We start from the raw sequence: 22,800 nt of genomic DNA on the forward strand, positions 1-22,800 counted from the left end.
CTCCTGCCTCAGGCATGCTGTTCTCCTGCCTTGGAAAAGAAAGGCTAGATAGGGTAAAGCCATACCACAGATAGCTCTGAGAGTTGAGCAGAGGAGTCTAGACTTGCCATGATGGCCATTTGGGAATCACTATAGATTCTTAAAGGAAACAGCATGATGATAAATGTATAGGTGTGTGATTGGCAGGGACATGAAAGATGCTGAAGAAAGGAGACCCTAGGCGGGGCACAACGGCTCACGCCTGTAATACCAGCACTTAGGGAGGCTGAGGTGGGTGGATCACTTGAGGTCAGGAGTTCGAGACCAGCCTGACCAACATGGTGAAACCCTGCCTCTACTAAAAATACAAAAAAAAAAAAAAAAAAAAAAAAAAGCCGGGTGTGGTGGTGCACTCCTGTAATCCTAACTACTCGGGAGGCTGAGGTAGGAGGATTGCTTAAACCTAGGAGGCAGAGGTTGCAGTGAGCCGAGATCGCACCACTGTACACTCCAGCCTGGGAGACAGAGTGAGATTTCATCAATAAATATATAAATAAATATGCAAAAACTAGATGGGCATAGTGGCATGCATCTCTAATCTCAGCTACTCGGGAGGCTGAGGCAGAAGAATCACTTGAATCTGATTAAAGGGAGGCAGAGGTTGCAGTGAGCCAAAATTGTGCCACTGCAGTCCAGCCCGGGTGACAGAGCAAGACTCTGTCTCAAAAAAGAAAAAGAAAAAAGAAAGGAGAGCCTGGAGCCTGAGAGAAAACTGGGAGGTGGTTGTGTGGTATTCCTTGACACAAAGAGATGAGGATTTTGGTTAGAGGAATGGTTAGTGAAAATGGTGAGAAAATGTGAATACTACCAGCAATTCAGAGGAATAAATGAGAGACCATCATCCTTTTTTTAAAAAAATATTTAGTGGGCCGGGCGCGGTGGCTCACGCCTGTAATCCCAGCACTTTGGGAGGCTGAGGCGGGCGGATCACAAGGTCAGGAGATCGAGACCATCCTGGCTAACACGGTGAAACCCCGTCTCTACTAAAAATACAAAAAATTAGCCGGGTGTGGTGGCGGGCGCCTGTGGTCCCAGCTACACGGGAGGCTGAGGCAGGAGAATGGCGTGGGCCCGGGAGGCGGAGCTTGCAATGAGCCGAGATCGCACCACTGCACTCCAGCCTGGGCGACAGAGCGAGACTCCGTCTCAAAAAAAAAAAAAAAAAAAAAAAAAAAAAATTTAGTGAAAACGGAGTTATAATCCACCCAGCAACTATTCTCACAAAACTATTGAGAGACTCAAATAAAGTAATATATATGAAGTCTCTTATAAATATATGAGTATCATCGCAGAGATAAATTTATCACTATATTTAGTCCTCTAGTGGGGTTGCCAGATACCAAAGTAGGGAAGTGGGACCATCTACAGTGGCAGCCACTGGGCAGGTAAATAAGAATTCGACATATGGACTTAACTTTGGAATGCATTTTAGTTTTCTTTAACAGAAGTGCTATCTGTGACCCTGGAGTCATAAGTAACTGAGTTTTGATCTTGACTGTAACATTTACTAGCATGAACAAGTTATATAACTTCTTTGTTCCTTATCTGTAAAGTGGGGATAATTCTATTAAATACCTGATAGGATGGTTATGAAATTAAATAAGATAATATATGTTAAGTGTTCAGAACCAGTGTCTTTCATGGTAAGGGGTGAATAAATGTTGGTTGCTATTTTTTTATGTGTTATTTTTGAATGAGTACATCACATTGCTGCATTATCCCAAGGCAAAAGTCAACCCTAGTAAGTAGCCCTTCAGTTGAGTAAAATGTGTGATCATCCTGTTCTACTCCAGGATAAAAATCTAAGTAGATGTATTTGTTTCTGTGACAGCCCTTCATTGTTTGCTTTTCAACAGAGATGCTTTGGAAATTACTCATCTTTCCAAGTTATTATTATGTCCCTTTTCCCTCTCAAATGAAGCTTTGTATTCTATGTTAAAAAGCAGAAATCTGGCCAGGCACGGTGGCTCATACCTGTTTAATCCCAGCATGTTAGGAGGCCAAGGCAGGTGGACTACCTGAGATCAGGAGTTCAAGACCAGTTTGACCAACATGGTGAAACCCCGTCTCTACTAGAAATACAAAAATTAGCCAGGCGTGGTGGCTTGCGCCTGTAGTCCCAGCTACTCTGGAGGCTGAGGCAGGAGAATCGCTTGAACCCGCGAGGCAGAGGTTGCAGTGAGCTGAGATGCGTTATTGCACTCCAGCCTGGGTGACAGAGTGAGACTCTGTCTCAAAAAAAAAAAAAAAAAAAAAAAAAAAAAAAAAAAAAGAAAGCCGAAATCTTGTCTTTTATAATTAGATCTCTTTAAATAGATTCAAGTGGATATTGCAGTTCTTTTCTAAAAATCACCAGCTGCAGGAATCACTGGCTTAGGAGACACAAGATGCCATTGGCAAGGGGTTCTTTCTTTAAAGATAACAACATAATTATGCTTAGATGTTTCAGCATTTTATTCTGCTGTTATTTTTATTTTCAGTGTCTTCATACTTTTGTCTTCTCACTATTCTAATTCAGAATAAATTAAAGCATTCATTTGGATTCTACTTCAATATATGTATGAGAAAGAACACAGAATAATGAAGCACCTGATTTTCTCTTTGCAAGTTTTGAAATAGATTTTTGCATTCATTTTGACTTACGCGCTTGCAAGAGAGTAAACAGTGTAACTGAAATACAGTATTCCTTTTAGGAAGACAATGTTACTTAATTTTCCTCTCCCTGGCTTGATGTAGTAGGGATTGATTCATAGCACTTGAGGGATGGATGATCTGTTAATAATTTAAACATGAAGTTATAGTCTCAATCCACAGGCTTCCTGATTTGTATTTGTCAATATTATGAGGCTAACTAACTCTTGGGCATGCTTTAATGAGTTTGAACTTTTATATATCTAATTAAATTAATTATCACAGGAATAGTTTTAATACTTTCATGATTACAGAATTGTAAAGAGCATCTCATTCATTTAAAATATCTAGGATTTTTTTCTTCTTTCAGTTTTTAAAATAAGTTACCATAAACCTAGAATTTTTCCTTCCTGATGATTACATTTCTGGACTTTGTTATAATTTCACCCTTCAAGGAAGTTTCTGGAGGCATTTACTGTCTGGAGCACACTTTTCAGGAGAACCAATCTGTTTGTCTTGTCAGTAACACACTAGGGTAAAGTCAATTATTATAGATTTTCCTCATAGGGTAACTTTGTGTAAACTGAAAGCTTATGCACTGATTAAGCCAATCTTGGAGTTCAATGAGCTGTTCAGATGGAATGAGTAATCTAGTTAATACATAACTATAGAAGTTCTGGCATCTCCTGTTTCAAACTGTCTATGTTTCTATGTTGTTTTAGTTTGTTGAGTTGCCAAAAATCCACTAATACAAAGCATTTCCTGTACATTGTTTTACTCTGAAAGATATTTAGTTATGGTTTTTATTTGCACATCACTCTGATTTCTGAAGAAACAGAAAGAAAACATCCTTTTGCAAGTTGAAGTGCAAAGTAGGCCTCTGTGTCTTTTTCAGTTCCCCTCACCTCTTTTTTTCTTCTCCTCTCCCGTTTAAAACTTCCCTCTACAGGTCCTTACCCAGGTTTGACCATCTCTAGAAAGTAAACAAATTTCAGACATTGCCCTACCTTCAAGTCTTTCTCTTATTCTTTCCCAGCCTATAAGAAGCAGGTAGTAGATATACTAATATTTGCTAAGAGATGATGGTAGCCTCCTATTGTGTAGCCATTCCTGGGATTTTTTTTTTTTTCCCAAAAGACTGGTTCTTCCTCTGTTACCCATGCTGGAGTGCAGTGGCACTATCATGGCTCACTGTAGCCTCTACCTCCTGGGCTCAAACAATCCTCCCACTAGAGCCTCCCAAGTAGCCGGGACCATAGGCACACACCACTACGTCCAGTTAATTTAAAAAAAAAAAATTGTTTTTTGTAGAGATGGGGTTTCACCATGTTGCCCACGCTAATCTCAAACTCCTGGGCTCAAGCAGTTCTCCCACCTCAGCCTCCCAAAACAGGAATAAGCCACCACACCCAGCTTATTTTGTATTTGTATTTTGTATTTCCTTTTTTTTTTTTTTTTTTTTTTTTTTTTTTTGAGACGGAGTCTCGCTCTGTCGCCCAGGCTAGAGTGCAGTGGCGCAATCTCTGCTCACTGCAAGCTCCGCCTCCCGGGTTCACGCCATTCTCCTGCCTCAGCCTCCCGAGTAGCTGGGACTACAGGCGCCCGCCCCTGCGCCCGGCTAATTTTTTCTATTTTTAGTAGAGACGGGGTTTCACCATGGTCTCGATCTCCTGACCTTGTGATCCGCCCACCTCAGCCTCCCAAAGTGCTGGGATTACAGGCGTGAGCCACCATGCCCGGCCTGTATTTTGTATTTTCAATAAGGAGAGTATTTAATCCAAAGGAATAAAGTTTGAATGATTAAATAGAATCCGAGGCAATACAATTTGCTAATAGAAGAAGTATTTGAAGCTAAGAAGATCTCTCTGTCTCTTTAAAACATTCTCGGTAGGTTACTTACACCAACAATAGTTGCACTATCAAGTTTCTTTTTGTTTAATAACTTGTTCCACAGGGATCTTCTCATGGTCCCAATCTAAGCCTGTCAAAGTCTATTTACATATAATTTGCATCTAAATCATTCCTACTTGTGTGGTCTGTGTGTGACCGGATAGGGAAAGCTTAAGAGCCCCTGAAATCTTTGCTAACCCACTCCTACTTCAGGGTCACCTCCTGGTTACATTACCTTAAAGAGGAAATGAATGAAAAAACAAAAGCAGCAGATCAACAATTAGCCTTAGGGAGAAAAATGGGTCCTGACATGTAGACACCAGTTGGGGGAAATCTATCCAGGGACTACCCAGCATTCTTGCCCAGTGACTATTGTGACCTGTGTGCCTGGCAAGCCCCATCAAGACCAGAAGATGGCTTTGGCTCCAACACTCTGCAGTGCTCTAATATGTGCATCCATATAGGGCTTTAACAGCTTTCACAAGGCCATTCTCAGTCATCCTTTATGGTTAGGAAATCCGAAGTGTTCCATTCTTTCCACTTTTGAAAGTGGGAAGGAAGAGGGGAATTTTTTCTCCTCTCCAGGCTAGAATGAATAGGATTCCAGCCCTTCAAGACTACTCAGTGCCAATTCTGGTGTTTGCCCATGGACTAGAACTTATTTTCATTGTACCCTGTTAATTTTTTTTTTTTTTTTTTTTTTTGAGACGGAGTCTCGCTTTGTGGCCCAGGCTGGAGTGCAGTGGCCGGATCTCAGCTCACTGCAAGCTCCGCCTCCTGGGTTTATGCCATTCTCCTGCCTTAGCCTCCCGAGTAGCTGGGACTACAGTTGCCCACCACCTCGCCCGGCTAGTTTTTTGTATTTTTTAGTAGAGACGGGGTTTCACCGTGTTAGCCAGGATGGTCTTGATCTCCTGACCTCGTGATCCGCCCGTCTCGGCCTCCCAAAGTGCTGGGATTACAGGCTTGAGCCACCGCGCCCGGCCTGTACCCTGTTATTTATGCACCATTTTAAGATTAAGTCACTGGCTTCTCTTCTACTCATGCCTTACGAAGTTAAACAAAGAGATGAAAAGTGCAAGGACCTTGAAATGTCAGAGATGTGGGGCAATCCGTTGGCTGCATTTAAGTCCTTTGTTTTAGGACTTAAAAGGGATGAGCCCCTTTTAAATTTTACTTTCTTTTTTTTTTTTTTTTTTTTTTTTTTAAGATGGAGTCTCGCTCTGTCACCCAGGCTGGAGTGCAGTGGCCGGATCTCAGCTCACTGCAAGCTCCGCCTCCCGGGTTTATGCCATTCTCCTGCCTCAGCCTCCCAAGTAGCTGGGACTACAGGCGCCCGCCAACTCGCCCGGCTAGTTTTTTGTATTTTTTAGTAGAGACAGGGTTTCACCGTGTTAGCCAGGATGGTCTCGATCTCCTGACCTCGTGATCCGCCCGTCTCGGCCTCCCAAAGTGCTGGGATTACAGGCTTGAGCCACCGCGCCTGGCTAAATTTTACTTTCTTATTTGTGATACAGGGTTAATAATATTTTATTCTACCTATCTCAGATTCTTGTGAGGCTCAAACAAGATAATAGACATAGAAGTATTTTGCAGATAAAGAGGCTTACAAATGCACACAGTAGTGTTTTATTCCACAGCATTTTATGTCTGTGCTGCACTGTAGCTGCATACATTATATTAACTAAGATCCCTCCTCTGTTCATAAAGGGCCATGTGGAGGAGGGAAACTGAAGTCAGAACAGAAATGATTTCCCCAGAGCTGAAGGGGAAATTCGAGGCTGAAAAGTAACTGTTGTTAATAGATCACAATTTACCTATGAATTTTTTAATGATGAATTTCATCAAAAATTAATTGCATTTAAATTATTTAATTCTTTAAATGGCTTTTGGAGAGGAAATCCTGCCTGTTAGGATCTGCCGTGTCAATCTAATTTCCTTTGGACCTTGACAGAAATTGTAAACTGTGTTGACTCTGGCTCACACGTGGTAATAAATTGTATTCATGAAATGTTACAAGAAACCAGTGATTCTTCTATTATATTTCTTAACAGTAGTGAGGTTGAGTTCTAGGCCCTGAAATGCATGAGTCAGATCTATATTTTGTCTCCTGTTTCCTCGTTGCCTGGATCAAAAAGATGTTTCTGCTGAGGGCATGTGGCTCTCCAGGGTGTCATCCCTAGAGATCCATACACTTTAGTACCCAAATAAATGGTATCCAAGACAGGAGGAAAAGTAGTTTATCTGGATCCCTTTTTTCAGTAACTGATTTCAGGAGGTCAATTATGTATTACATCCTTTGACCATTTTATGCTTTTACCTTTTTTCTCCCCAAAATATTTAATATCAAACTGAAAGTACACAGAGTACAGTCCTGGAGAAAGGAAGAGCAAACTTCAACTAGTTAGACTACAGGGGGGATTTAAACACTCTAATTGAGATCCTGGAGCCTGGAAAGAAGATTAAAATTCAAAGACACACAGAAAAAGACTCCAGTTCTTCATCTCTACTTCAACCTGGTCCATAGAGGAAATGAAATAAAGAACAGAAGAGGTTTGGATTGAGCAAAACAAAAAGGTTGGAGCACAGAGGTTTTTAACTTCTGGCCTAAGATCTTAACATCTGTGGATTAATGTCTGTCAAATGTCATTTGATGCAGCTATACATGGAAACTATGGAATATTGGACCAAATGGCCCACTGTGTTTAAGTGTCACAGGGTGAATCCCAAAATTAGGGTTCATGGCGGCCATGAGGATTCTTGGCCTCACTCAGGAAGGAATTCAAGAGTGAGCCAACAGAATAAAGTGAGAGCAAATTTATTAAGAAAAGTAAAGGAATAAAAGGATGGCTACTCCATAGGCAGAGCAGCAGCACGGACGACCTGACTGAGTATACTTATGGTTATTTCTTGATTGTATGCTAAACAGGGATGGATTATTCATGAGTTTTCCAGGAAAGGATTGGGGAGTTCTGGAACTGAGGATTCCTTTCCTTTTCAGACCACGTAGGGTAATGTCTGGACATTGCTATGGCATTTATAGACTGTCATAATACTGGTGGGAGTTTCTTTTAGCATGCTAATGCATTATAATCAGTGTATAATGAGCAGTGAGGATGACCAGAGGGTCACTTTTGTTACCATTTTGTTTTTGGTGGGTTTTAGCCGGCTTCTTTACCACATCTCATTTTATCAGTGGGGTCTTTGTGACCTGTATCTTGTGAAACCAGTCCCGCTGACCTCTTATCTCATCCTGTAACTAAGAATGCCTAACCTCCTGCGAATGCAGCCCAGCAGGTCTCGTGCTCGTCTTATGTAGCACCTATTCAAGATGGAGTCACTCTGGTTAGAACACCTCTGACATATTTCCTCCCTCCCTTTTACAAGGGCACCCTTAATCCTAAGAGTTGTAAAGGGATGAAGATCCATCTTCTGTAACTTCTTCAGGCTGAATGGGGGCAATGATATTCTTACCTAATTACTAGGGTCTCTTGTATTCAAGGTAGAGAGGAGCTCAATGAGAAGGTGTTGGTATGGTGAGGGCCATTCATAACTGAGTCTCAACAGAAGGTATAATCTGGAAGATTCATAAGTGTTCAATTTAAGAAAATGTTGAGTAGGCTTATCCTGCATTCCTACACAAAGAGTACAATGACAATATATTCCACAGCAGTAAAGCAAAATAAGTGAAATTATCTCAAGTAAACTAAATAAGAAGGCTTTTCATGAACTGAGCAATTGTAACCAAGCTGATGTGAGGTCATGCCCAGAACTAGAATACTCATCCAGATTTTCACATTACCCATCCCTATTGTTTCTTCTGAGCAGCCGCCAGAGATCACTGGTTGGTTCACAGGAGTAAGCAGGATCCGTCTATATTGCAGGAAAAATTCAAAAACAATGGATGTGATTAGAACCTAATAACAGGTATACCATAGTTTTTGAATCATAATTTTTCTCTCTCCAGTCTCTCATTTTTACTAAAGACAAATCATGGTAGAACCAGTTTGTTTGCAAAATAAGTTTTTGTCTTATTAAACTTGGCCTGATCATGTATATAAAGTGCTGCAAGAATAATTATTTGCCGTAGAAACTCCTTTTTAAATTGTCTTTGATGAAATATTGTTCCATAGAAATCCCAGACTTTATTGATTAATTGAGACAAGTCTCACTCTGTCACCCACGCTGGAGTGCAATGGCACAATCTTGGCTCACTGCAGCCGCAACATCCCAGGTTCAGGCCCTTCTCCCACCTCAGCCTCTTAGTAGCTGGGACTACAGGTGTGCACCACCACGGCTGGCTAATTTTTGTATTTTTTAGTAAAGACAGTGTTTTGCCATGTTGCCCAGACTGATCTTGAACTCTTGAGCTCAGATGATCCTCCCACCTCGGCCTCCCAATATGCTAGGATTACAGGCATGAGCTACCATGCCCAGCCTTCTCAGACTTGTATGAGCCTTGAATCCAGCCACGAATTCATCTGTGCCTGCAAATACTTGTATGAGTTGGGTGAATTCCTCTTTTCTTGAGATCCCAAGATAACCTGTATCTCCTGGGCCTGTGAGAAAGCAACATTTTTTTTTTTTTTTTGAGACGGAGTCTCGCTGTGTCTCCCAGGCTGGAGTGCAGTGGCGTGATCTCGGCTCACTGCAAGCTCTGCCTCCCGGGTTCACGCCATTCTCCCGCCTCAGCCTCCCAAGTAGCTGAGACTACAGGCGCCCGCCACCACGCCCGGCTAGTTTTTTTTTGTATTTTTAGTAGAGACGGGGTTTCACCATGTTAGCCAGGATAGTCTCGATCTCCTGACCTTGTGATCCACCCGCCTCGGCCTCCCGAAGTGCTGGGATTACAGGCTTGAGCCACCGCGCCCGGCCTAGAAAGCAACATTTTTTACTTACTGCAGGTCAGGAACTCTGTACAGGGACTGTGTAGATAAGATATGAGGCCAGTTTTCCTAAGGGGCTTTTATTGGCTCTATGAGTCAACTTTGGTCCCTTAAAACAGTCTGTTTATATTTGAAAGCATGCCATTCCAGTCAAAACCTTGGTAAAATAACCAGTGTCTCTAGTTGTGTCCTATTACAAAAGAAAACAGGTTCTTATTACATTTATGCAAATAATGGCATTGCCATAAATTAACAATACTCACAAATAGTTTCCAAATTCTGGAGAAATCAGATAGAGAAAAAGAAACATGCTCCATATTTTGTTTTTGGACAAAAACTTTGTTTTATACTCCTTATAGGGGTATACTTTACTCAATTTTTGAAAGCTGTAAATAGCTCAAAAGTTTTTTTGAGTCTGAAAAACCAAACAGAAAGAATCAGCAGTGTTTTAAGCAAAAAATCATAAAAAGATTATTTTAGTATTTTATTATTTCAATCAATGCAATTAATTCCTGTTTTGCTTGATATCTATAAACACATTAGCTTTCCAAGAGAGTCTTGAAAGTTTTTTTCTCTGTTTTAGTGGCACACTTTCCAAAGCTATCAGAGATGTATATTGAAGAGTGCTTGTCAGAGTCCTATACCTGATTACAAACCATCTTTTGTAGAGGATCAAAACAAGACACTTATCTGTGGATGACAAAAAGTCTTAGGGCAACCACAGCCGAAGGTGCGATTAGCAAGGAAATGTGGTTACCTCTGTGGCAGAAAATAATTTAGCATAACAATTATAATTATTACTGATAATGTACACTAAGTCATAATCAGAATTATAGGAGTTTCACATAATTTTGGAACACATACTAGTAACACATTTATACAAATACAGCCCAAAGAAAGTCAAATACCATTGTATATTTAACAGTGCTTCCTGTATGCTTTTAATATACCAAATATGTCATTTTTAGACTTTAGGGGACCTAATATCTAAAAGTAATAATTGAATCAGAAAAAAACTTTAGAATTTGAGTTTGGAAACTTGTCAAGTGTCAAAGGCTTAAAACACTTGATATTATAAAATAGAATCACAGGTCGTTTATTTAGCTAAAATAACTCAAAGATTTCAAAAAGACAAAAACTTTTACTCATTGATGAAGGGAAGACTTAGCTTTCCAGACAAGATCCAATAAAAACAGCATGAGGTCAACTGAATCTCTTTTCTCTCCTCTTTTTTTCCTATAGTTTATTTTAAAGGTAAACAAAAATCTCTCTTTTTTTTTTTTTTTTTTCTTTTTTTTTTTTTTTGAGACAGGCTCTCACTCTGTTGCCCAGGCTGGAGTGCAGTGGCACAATCTTAGCTCACTGCAACCTCTGCCTCCCACGTTCAGGCAATACTCCTGCCTTAGCCTCCTGAGTAGCTGGGATTACAAGTGCATGCCACCACACCTGGCTAATTTTTTGTATTTTTAGTAGAGATGGGACTTCACCATGTGGCCAGGCTGGTCTTGAAATCCTGACCTCAAGTAATCTGCCCACTTTTGCCTCCCAAAGTGCTGGGATTACAGGCATGAGCCACCAAGCCTGACCAATATTCTTTTAATTTTAGTCAACTTGCTTCCACACAGTTCTTTACAAGGTTAAATTTTCACAAACCTTCTACAACTTGTTTAAGCCTTTAGTTTTATCCTATCTTTTTAAATTTAAAATGATTCTTACACCCCCTAAATTAGACAAAATTACTTTATTTTTTTAAGGAAAAAAACACATTCTCATGCCTTTTTACCAAAAACATGTAATTTTAATTTCTTTAGTGTAAGAAATTTTAATTACATACCAGGTGCAGAGCCTAGGATGCAGGACAGAACTGCCTATAACGTCTGACTCTTGCCAGCACAGTTAGGGGGAAATGGCTCACCCTCTACGTTCCCAGGCCTTATCCTGAATTAAATGGCTCTAACGCAGGTAAGTTGAACAATTACCAAAAGTCATAGAAACAGTTTATGACCTTAAAGCGTTTAGCAAACCTGATATCTGACCTGCATGATTTAGACCAAATGTCCAAATTTTGAAGACATTTTTATTTTATTTTACCAGTAATCTTTAAACTTTCTTTATTTTTAAAAGACTATTAGTTATACGTACTAAAAGGCACTAAAGTTTTTATTTTTCTAGCAAAGTATTTAAGTCTTATTTTTCTTTGTGCCTATTATTTAGAGCTCTTTTATTAAACATTATACATACAACACATATAAATACACAGACAGAAGATCCAGTAGTTGTAAGATTTCTCATTTGCCAGTTTTTAAGTTTCTCATTAAAGCCTGCAGTTTCTAGGGCCAAATCAGTAGGCACAGCTAGAAAACAAAACAGATCTCCAAAAATCAAGGATCCCATTTTTACACTAGATTCTGGATTCCTAAAAAGAAAGGAACACCATGGGAATAGACAATGCAATGCTTTTACCTTGCATTTCACTGCAAAGACGTTCCCCCAAGGCTGGTGGCCAATCCAAAGCCAATCTGCCTATTCCCCATTTCATACCTTTTAGGTACCCAAGAGCATGCTTTTTTCATTTAAATATGAGAAGAAAGAAGTATTGGCCTTTAGTAATAACTGCTCACTGTAAGCAACTGCCATCAGCTATTCCTAAAAGTATATGTCCTACCTAGCTGTTGTACCATGGCTAAAAGTTCTCTCATAATGCAAAATAATTTCTGATACCCCCAAAAGTAAAAAAAAGATCAAGTAACCTGATGCAAAGCAGAGCAGAGCGTTAGATTTTGAGAGGGACCTGTCTACTTACAGTTTTTGGAGTTCCATGAGGAAAACAGCTTTTTCTTCCAAAACAGGATCTGTGACATCTTCTATTTTTCTCCCAAGGAGTCCCAGGCTGTCAGAAATTACCATAGGTCCTCTCATGTGGGCATCAAGGGTAGCAAGAAAAAAGACTGGAGAAATAATTCAGTTGACTGAGAAGAAAAACAAACCAAAAAAATAAGATCGAAGAAAAGGCATAAAACCCTTTAATTTTTATATATATAAAACTTGGGTGATATGGTTTGGCTCTGTGCCCCTACCCAAACCTCATCTTGAATTGTAATCCCCATAATCCCCATGTATCAAGGAAGGGACCAGGTAGGAGGTGACTGGATCATAGGGATGTTTTCCCCCATGCTGTTGTCAGGATAGTGAGTGAGTTCTCATAAGATCTGATGATTTTATAAGACAGTTTTCCCTGGTCTTGCTTGCTCTGTCTTGCCTGCTGCCATGTAAGACATGCCTCTTCCCCTTCCACCATGATTGTAAGTTTCTTGGGGCCTCCCCAGCCATGCAGAGTTGTGAGTCAAACCTCTTTTCCTTATAAATTACCCAGTCTTGGCTGTATAAAATGGACTAATACATTGGGTATCTGTTTTTAATTAAGCTGACTTTTAACAATAGAGCACTTTTTTAAAAAGTCCTTTTGGGTCAGGTGCGGTGGCTCACGCCTGTAATCCCAGCACTTTGGGAGGCTGAGGCAAGCAGATCACCTGAGGTCAGGGGTTTGATACCAGTCTGGCCAACATGGTGAAACCCTTTCTCTACTAAAAATACAAAAATTAGCTGGGTCTGGTGACACACACCTGTAGTCCCAGCTACTCGGGAGGCTGAGGCACCAGAATCGCTTGAACCCGGGAGGTAGAGGTTGCAGTGAGTTGAGATGGCACCACTGCACTCCAGTCTGGGTGACAGAGCAAGACTCCATCTCAAAAAAAAAAAAAAAAAATCTTTCTAAATCTTTTATCATTAGACTTTAGCCAGGACAAGCAGCCAACACCTCTGGCTTTTAAGCCCTTTTTTTCCCCCTCAAAGGTATTCTTCCAAGTAAAACAAAAAAGCCTTAATGAAGGTTATGATTTAACCATGGACGTACGAGGTGTCTCCAAAGAGATGGCAAGCAGTTTTTATAAGATCTAGAATCACGCCTAAGGTAGCTCAGAGAAAAGAAAATTCAAGTCAGGAAATCAGCAGCTGTCCATAGAGGGAAAAAGAATAAATAAATGGCAAAAGTCCCACAAGTGTCAAATCAAAAGGAACTCATTCCCTAAGCCAGGAGTTTAATCCAGGCCACCATCACAAAAGAGCAAAGCCTTTGCTACTGAGCTACAGCAGAAGGTAAGCACCATATTGTTTTCCCCAGGAGTCTAGAGCAGCCATTTTTGAGCTTGTGAAGAACATACCTTTTCAAGGGAAAAGAAAACAGATTTTACTGTAATTCTAGCACTTTGGGAGGCTGAGGTGGGCGGATCACAAGGTCAGGAGATTGAGACCATCCTGGCTAACACAGTGAAACCCCATCTCTACTAAAAATACAAAAAATTAGCCGGGCGCAGTGGCGGGCGCCTGTAGTCCCAGCTACTCAGGAGGCTGAGGCAGGAGAATGGTGTGAACCCGGGGGGCAGAGCTTGCAGTGAGCCAAGATCATGCCACTGCACTCCAGCCTGGGCGACAGAGCGAGACTGTCTCAAAAAAAAAAGAAAACAGATTTTAGAATTAAAAGTCAGTATTTCTTTCAGTCTTACTGAAAGCAAACCAATACTTTAAAAAACATGTTTTAATATAGGGGACGAAAATTTAGATAGACTATTATAAATAAATTTTCTTTCATTGTGGTTTCTTTAATTATATTAAAAAGTTTAGGCCGGGCATGGTGGCTCATGCCTGTAATCCCAGCACTTTGGGAGGCATAGGCGGGTGGATCACAAGGTCGGGAGTTTGAGACCAACCTGGTCAATGTGGTGAAACCCCGTCTCTACTAAAAATACAAAAATTAGCCTGGTGTGGTGATGTGCGCCTGTAGTTCCAGCTACTCGGGAGGCTGAGACAGGAGAATGGTGTGAACCCAGGAGGCGGTGCTTGCAGTGAGCGGAGATCACGCCACTGCACTCCAGCCTGGGCAACACAGCGAGACTCTTGTCTCCAAAAAAAAAAAAAAAAAAAAAGTTTAATAAGTTATCTTTTATGAACTTTATCACGACTTACATAGACCATCTATGACATGCTTGGACCTTTTGACTTGTGGTATACTTTCTTCTTTCCTAAATAATCAGTCATTCTACTTTAGAACAACAATTTACCATACAAGATCCTTTCTCACATAAAATTTCTTTTGTTTATAGCCTTCCTTACCAAAAATACATCTTCATATCCATAACTTTCTACTCATCTCTCTCCCCTACTTACTGTTTTTTTTTTCTTTCTACCTTGTTTCTATTTTCTTCCTAAATCCACATGTTAAACCCCACTTTAAATAGCATCTGAATTGGCAAAAAAAAAATTTTTTTCAATAACACTATATCTTCTTTGGCACATTTTACATACAGAATTATATATGAATTTTTAGTAATCCTAAATTTTAATGAGTTTAAATTAAAAGAACTTGAAAAATGCTTCGACTTACTTAATTTATGAGTGCTCTTTTATTTATAAGTCAATTTGTTACCCTGTAGACAATATATAACATAATGTGAATACACATAAACACACATGTATGTATGCACACACACAAAGATCCAATAGCTTTTATCTTGAAGCTCTAGTCATGAGATAGTAATACAAACTCACTGTTTCGTAAAAGACAGCTAGATCCAAATTATTTCTTTTTTTTTTTTTTTGAGATGGAGTCTCACTCTGTCACGCAGGTTGGAGTGCAATGGTGCAATCTTGGCTCACTGCAACCTCCGCCTCCCAGGTTCCAGCAATTCTCCTGCCTCAGCCTCCTGATTAGCTGGGATTATAGACACTTGCCACCACGCCCGGCTAATTTTTGTATTTTTAGTAGAGATGGGGTTTCACCATGTTGGTCAGGCTGGTCTCAAACTCCTGACCTCATGATCTGCCTGCCTCGGTCTCCCAGAGTGCTAGGATTACAGGCAAGAGCCACCGTGCCCAGCCCCAAATTATTTCTCTGACAAAATCGGGACTTGTCCAAATGGCTAAACTTTGTTTGCTAATTTGAATTTGCTGTAGTTGCTTAAAGGGCACCTTAGCAGCAAGTCCTTCAGGACTGTTGTCCCCATGTCCAACAAGGATCTTTACTAGACATAGAACTTTTTCAATCTATCTTTCTATCCAGTTATCTACCCCTGCAAATTCTCACCTCCTGCATCAAATCATTAAATGAAGTGACAATAAGACAAGAAAATGCTGTTACAGAAAACAATAACTTTAGAATAGAAAACAAGAAAAAGTAAGACCAGGATTCCCCTAGGGTGCGACTCTAACCCACAATTCTAGAGGGAATGCCAATTCTGAACACTGCAGAGCATCTGGCATGGATGACAAACATACTAAATGCTGAAAACCCCAGAACACCTCAGGAGTGTCCAACAGTGAACCCCAAAGGCATGAGACCTAACACAGTTGGGGGCCACAATATAACATGACTCTGGCATCCCAGGATCAACACAGTGGGGGACCACTCACAACCAAGTATCTTGCTTTAAACAACTGCCCAACTATCCAAAGCAAAACTACAGAGAAGGGGTGACAGGGTGGGCTACTAAGGAAGTGACTGGCCAGGTGTGCTCCCATCTGGGGCACCCAGACAATGGGAGGCTGCAGTCAGGCTCCTAAGCCAGAGGTCTCATGGCCACTTTCCCATCTACTCAAAATAAAGGACAGAGAATCCAGGCCGGGCACGGTGGCTCAAGCCTGTAATCCCAGCACTTTGGGAGGCCGAGACTGGCGGATCACGAGGTCAGGAGATCAAGACCATCCTGGCTAACATGGTGAAACCCTGTCTCTACTAAAAAATACAAAAAACTAGCCGGGCGAGGTGGTGGGCACCCGTAGTCCCAGCTAATGTAGTCCCAGCGACTCGGGAGGCTGAGGCAGGAGGCAGGAGAATGGTGTAAACCCGGGAGGCAGAGCTTGCAGTGAGCTGACATCCAGCCACTGCACTCCAGCTTGGGCTACAGAGCGAGACTCCGTCTCAAAAAAAAAAAAAGGACAGAGAATCCAAAATCGAAGTTGAATAAAAGGTAGCGGCCAGGCACGGTGGCTCACACCTGTAATCCCAGGAGGCCAATCCCAGGAGGCCAAGGCAGGTGTATCACCTGAAGTCAGGAGTTTGAGACCAGCATGGCCAACATGGTAAAACCCCCATCTCTACTAAAAATACCAAAAATTAGCCAGGCACCTGTAATCTCAGCTACTCAGGAGGCTGAGGCAGGAGAATCACTTGAACCCGGGAAGCAGAGGTTGCAGTTAGCCGAGACCGTGCCATTGTACTCCAGCCTGGGCAACAACAATGAAACTTTGTCCCCCCCAAAAAAAAGGTAGCAAGTTGAATCCTCATTTTACCCAGCCCCTGTTCAAGGTGGAGCTGCTCTGATTTGAATGCCTTTGATATAAGGAGCTCCAAGAGTCTGAATCTGGAGTGTTTTTCTTGCCTTGGTTAAGAAACTTTTAAATAATACTAATATTTTTTCAAAAACAGAAACAACGAAAATTTAGAAGGCTTTTACAAATGTTACTCATTAAATGGCCGGCTCTGAAGCAGTAAAGACTGAAATTATATTGTCACCATCGTTTACTGACAAATAAGGAAAGGAAGAGCTGGCAGAAGTGATGCCAGTCAGAAAGCAGTGGGAAAGCCCTGGGTTTTGCTTGGCTGGTGGAGGAGGCAGGACTCGGTTCCTATAGTGGGCGGATTACCAAAGAATCCAGATCTCCTGCCTCCTCTGTTTGAGGGCAGCGATGATTGTGAATTGTCTGTGAGATTAGTCCCAAGCCTTTGGTCTCTGAGTTTTTGGGAGGCAGGGATGTGTTTCATATTAGATTGTGCTTACACACATAGACTGCTTCTTTTCTAGTATGTGAATATTTTTATATGTTGCTTCTGTTTTTCCAGCTTCACTGAAAAATAGATTCTCCAGTCCTTCCATTCGCAAAATTTCATTTTTAAAAAAACAGACTTCTGGCTGGGTGCGGTGGCTCACGCCTGTAATCCCAACACTTTGGGACGCCAAGGCAAGTGGATCACCTGAGGTCAGGAGTTCGAGACCAGCCTGACCAACATGGTGAAACTACATCTCCACTAAAAAAAAGAAAACAAAAATTAGCTGGGCATGGTGGCACACGCCTGTAATCCCAGCTACTCCGGAGGCTGAGGCAGGAGAATCCCTTGAACCTGGAAGGCGGAGATTGTAGTGAGCTGAGATTGCACCACTGCACTTCAACCTGGGTAACAGAGCAAGACTCTGTCTCACAAAAAAACAAAAAAAACAAAAAAAACCAAAAACACACTTATTGAAATAGAATTTATATACCATGTAATTCAGCCATTTACAATGTACAGCTCAATGTTGTTGTTGTTGTTGTTGTATGCTCACAGACTTGTGCAATCACCTTTACAATCAATTTAGGACATTTGCATCACCCTAAAAGCAACCTTGTATCCATTCCCAGTCGAGCAATCACTACTGTACTTGCTGCTCTAAGGGTTTACTTATGGACATTTCATATAAACGAAATACACCATGTGGGCTTCTTTCACTTAGCATAATGTTTTCTTTTTCTTTTATTTTAAACATGGAACATTTCACGAATTTGCCTGTCAACCTTGCACAGGAGCCATGCTAATCTCTGTATCATTCCAGTGTTGGTATATTTGCTGCTGAGGCAAGCGCAGTGTTTTCAAAGTTCATCTATGTTGTAGCATGTATTGGTAATTCATTTCTTTTTATTGCTGAATAATACTCCATTGTATTTATATGCCACTTTTTTTCTTTTTTTTTTGAGACTGAGTTTTGCTCTGTCACCCAGGTTGGGGTGCAGTGGCACGATCTCGGCTCACTGCAACCTCCGCCAACTGGGTTCAAGCAATTCTCCTGCATCAGCCTGAGTAGCTGGGACTACGGGCACGTGCCACCACACCCTGTTAATTTTTTGCATTTTTAGTAGAGGCGGATTTCACCGTGTTAGCCAGTATGATCTTGAACTCCTGACCTCATGATCCGTCTGCCTCGGCCTCCCAAAGTGCAGGGATTACAGGTGTGACCCACCATGCCCGGCCTGGATATGCCACATTTTTAATCCATTCATCAGTTGATGGATATGTGAATTTTTGTCTATTATGAATAAAACTGCTATGTACATTTGTGTACAAGTTTTTATGTGGAAAAGTGTTTTCAGTTCTCTCAAGTCATATGGTAACTCTATGTTTAACTTTTTGAGGAACTGCCAAACTGTTTTCCAAAGTTTTTCATTTTACATTTTCACCAGCAGTGTAGAAGGGTTCCAGTTTCTTCTCACCAGGGCTTGTTATTGTCTGCCCTTTTGATTACGGCTCTCCCAGTGAATATGAAATGATATCTCCTTATGGTTTTGATTTGTACTTCCCCAGTGATTAATGATGTTGAGCACCTTTTCCTGTGCTTCTTGGACATTCATATATCTTCTTTGGAGAAATGTTTATTCAGATCATTTTTTAATTGAGTTGTCTTTCTTTTTTGTGTTGTAAGAGTTCTTTATAAATTCAAGAGACAAGTCCCTTACACTTATGTGATTTGCAGATATTTTCTTCCATTTTGTGGGTTGTCTTTTCACTTTTTAAAAAAAGAAGAATAGACTTTTTCTTTCAGAAAAAGTAGACGTTTTTAAGAGCAGTTTTAGGTTCACATAAAAATTGAGCAGAAAGTCAAGAGAGTTTCCATATGCTCCCTCCCCCAACACAGCCTCCTTCACTATCAAAATTCTTTTCACTTTCTTGATGGTGACATTTGAAGCACAAAGGTTTTTAATTTTGATGAAGTCCAACGTATGCATTTTTTTCTTTTGTCACTTTTGCTTTTGGCATCATATGTAAGAAGGCTTTGTCTAACCTAAAGTCACAGAGATTTACTCCGTTTTCTTGTTTTTTGTACAGCTGAGATCTTGCTGTGTTGATCAAAGCCATCACTCCCAGGCTAGTCTTGAACTCCGGGCCTCAAGCAATCCTCCCACTTAAGTCTCCCAAAGGACTGAGAGTTTTACGATTTTATCTCTTATGCATAAATCTGTGATCCATTTGAAGTTTTGTTTGTTTGTTTTTGTTTTGTTTTTTGGGTTTTTTTTGAGATGGAGTCTCACTCTGTTCCCCAGGCTGGAGTGCAGTGGCACCATCTTAGCTCACTGCAATCTCTGCTTCCCAGGCTCAAGGAATTTTCGTGCCTCAGCCTCCAAAGTAGCTGGCATTACAGGCACCTGCCAACATGCCTGGCTAATTCTTGTATTTTTAATAGAGATGGGGCTTTGCCATGTTGATAAAGCTGGTCTCAAAATCCTGACCTCAGGTGACCTGCCCATCTCAGTCTCCCAAAGTGCTGGGATTACAGGTGTGATCCACCATGCCTGGCTGAAGTTAATTTTGTACATGTGTCAAGAAGGGGTTTTCATGTGGCTGTCAAGTTGTTCCTGCCTCATTCTTTCTCCATTGTTTTGGCATTCTTGTTAAAAATCAATGGAACATAAATAGGAGAGTTTATTTCTCTTTTTTTTGAGACGGAGTCTTGCTCTGTATGCCCAGGCTGGAGTGCTGTGGCGCGATGTTGGCTCACTGAAATCTCCGCCTCCCGGGTTCAAGTGATTCTCCTGTCTCAGCCTCCCAAGTAGCTGGGATTACAGGCATGCACCACCACGCCAGGCTAATTTTATATTTTTAGTAGAGACGGGGTTTCTCCGTGTTGATAAGGCTGGTCTCGAACTCCTGATCTCAGGTGATCCACCCGCCTTGGCTTCCCAAAGTGTTGGGATTACAGACGTGAGCCACCCCGCCTGGCCCGAGAGTTTATTTCTTGACCCTCAGTTCTATTCTATTGATTTACCTATTGTTAGGCCAGTATACACTATCTTGATTATTGTAGATTTGTAGTAAGTTTTAAAATCAGAAGTGTGAGTCCTCCAACCTTTTTGCTGTTGTGGATCCCTTCCATTCTTATATGAATTTTAGGATCAGGTCACCAATCTCTGCAACAACAGCAACAGCAGCAGCAACAACAACAACAACAACAACAAAAGCAGCTGGCATTTTGATAGGGATTGTGTTGAATCTGTGAATCAACTTTGGATATTGCCATTATAATATTGTCCTTCAATTCATGAGCATGGGTTGTCTTTCCATTTATTTGTCTTCTTTAATTTCTTTCAATAATGTTTTCAGAGTATGTGTTGCACTTCTTTTGTTAAATGTATTCCTATTTTATTCTTTTCAATGCAATTGCAAATGGAATTGTTTTCTTATACAGAGTATTCATTGCTAACCTGAATACTTACTTTTGGCATTTGGTGGCAGGAACTGAAGGGCGTATTAGGATACATCAGTTACTTGAAGTGAATTAAATTATTTCATGCATGTACTGAGAATGAAATGGGTATCAGCACTGCTAAGCTGGTGAGGCCACCCCCTACATGACTATACTGTTGATGACGTGATTCCTCTATGACTGTTATAGAGAAAGACTTTCTCTTGCCAAAATATCTAGAAAGTTTTCAATCATTCTGTGTATCTTATCATTCTATTTGCTACCCTCACTAAATAGAACAGTCCCAGTACTATTTGTGCCATCATTCATTTGGAAGAGAGATTTGATTCCGGAAAGATTATCATACTCTTCATCTGTAGTGAGATTACAGTGACTTTGCACCAGAGTAATGTTATGCTAAAGGCATTGCAGTAGAATATCCACTGGAGATTAAAAACCTCATTCTGTGTTATCAAACAAAGACCTCCATCCTCAGTGAACACATTATCTAATTCTAATCCACCAAGAATGTATCTCTAGTTAAGCTATTTCCTTGCTCAGAAAAGCATTATCAGCTCTGGCTTGTTTACATCTTTAATTTCACACCCTCCATGATTTGACACTGCCTATTTCTGATCATGTTCACCTCTCATTGTGCTCTTCGTTGCACTTACCTGGTACAGCTGCTGTTTTCTAAATATGCCATATATTTTTGTCTCTCTACCCCTGCCACCACCTTGCCTCTGCTGCCACAGCTCTGTCTACCTGAAGCGATCTTCCTCTTGTCTGTCTCTATGAGAATCCTTACCATTCTTCAAGATTAGGTTTAAGTGCTCCCTCCTCCATGAAATTTTCCCCAAGAAGAATAGATAGCACCCATCCCGTCGCTCTCATCTTGCTTAGTACCTCTGACTTCCTAGAAGTAGGGACAAAATCTCCATCATCTCTCAATCTCCAGTGCCGTATGGCGTCCCTTGCATATAGTATGTATACATTCAATGTTTTCATTGAATTGGCTAGATGGAAAGATATTTTTTACACTGTAGTTTGGAAATTAAATTCTGATATATTTTCAGGACTATGTATATTCTCCAAAATAGTTTTTAAAATATTGTATTTTCATTTTAATAATAATTCTGAATCACCAGGATCCACGTTATAATCAAGTTGCATTGCACAGTTTTAATGCCCATGTTTGTGTTTGAGAAACACTGGAGTAAAACATTATTCAGAATGTGTGTAAAGTTCTGATTACAGAGGAGTGCTGGCTGTAAGTGATCATTCGATTTTTGGAAAATATAATTGGTTTTAGCCAGCAGTACCTTAATCTGAGGATAAGATATTCTTTAGTTACTTCTTGGTAGAAAATGGAGAGAGCAGTTAGGAATGGTTTTATCTGTGTTCACATGTGTGTCTCAAAAAAGGGGGGGGGGGACAGGAGGAGAAGGAAGAGAGCCCCCATGCATTAATAATAGAGTTTTGAAAGAATGGTGTAAGAATTTGGCGAAGAGTGGAATTCTTTTTCTCACTTGATTTTTCTCAATTTCACTTTTATGGCCTGTTTTAGTGAACTAGGGGAATGATTGAGCCCTTGAAATTAGCAGGTCCTCTGACTCCAAAAGTTTAGGGTGTGTGTGTGGGTTTTTTTTTTTTTTTTTTTTTGAAACAAGGTCTTGCTCTGTCACGCAGGCTGGAGTGCAGTGGCACAATCATAGCTTACTGCAGTCCTCGAACATCTGGGCTCAAGTTCTCCTCCCACTACAGCCTCCCTGGTAGCTGGGACTACAGGCACATGCTACCACACCCAGCTAATTTTTAAAATACCTTTTTTAAAGACAAGCTTTCGCTATATTGCCCAAGCTGGTCTTGAACTCCTGGCCTCAAGCCATCCGCCCACCTCAGCTGCCCAAAGCTTGTCAATTCAGATTCGACAGCACCCCTCTGCTATGTAAGCAACTCTTGTTGCAAGTCATTTCAGATCCTTTCTGGAAAAAGATGGGATCTGATATACATAAATGAATCTATCACTCCAGACTTCAGAGTACCATTGAAAAGCTTAATGAAAAATCTTCCAAATTCTAATTTGTTAA

The 22,800-nt window shown here is 40.8% G+C and overlaps 1 protein-coding gene and 1 pseudogene across 6 annotated transcripts in view; one reads left to right on the top strand and one right to left on the bottom strand.

The window, feature by feature from the left end:
* The window catches only part of LOC105491366 (transport and golgi organization 6 homolog), a 252,083-nt gene that overhangs the window by 157,443 nt on the left and 71,840 nt on the right, over positions 1–22,800 (top strand). The gene's annotated exons all lie outside the window — the stretch shown is intronic.
* On the bottom strand, positions 18,015–18,114 carry LOC112428304 (U6 spliceosomal RNA; annotated as a pseudogene).

This window comes from Macaca nemestrina, chromosome 18 (genome assembly GCF_043159975.1).
Source record: "Macaca nemestrina isolate mMacNem1 chromosome 18, mMacNem.hap1, whole genome shotgun sequence".
Taxonomy (NCBI): domain Eukaryota; kingdom Metazoa; phylum Chordata; class Mammalia; order Primates; family Cercopithecidae; genus Macaca; species Macaca nemestrina.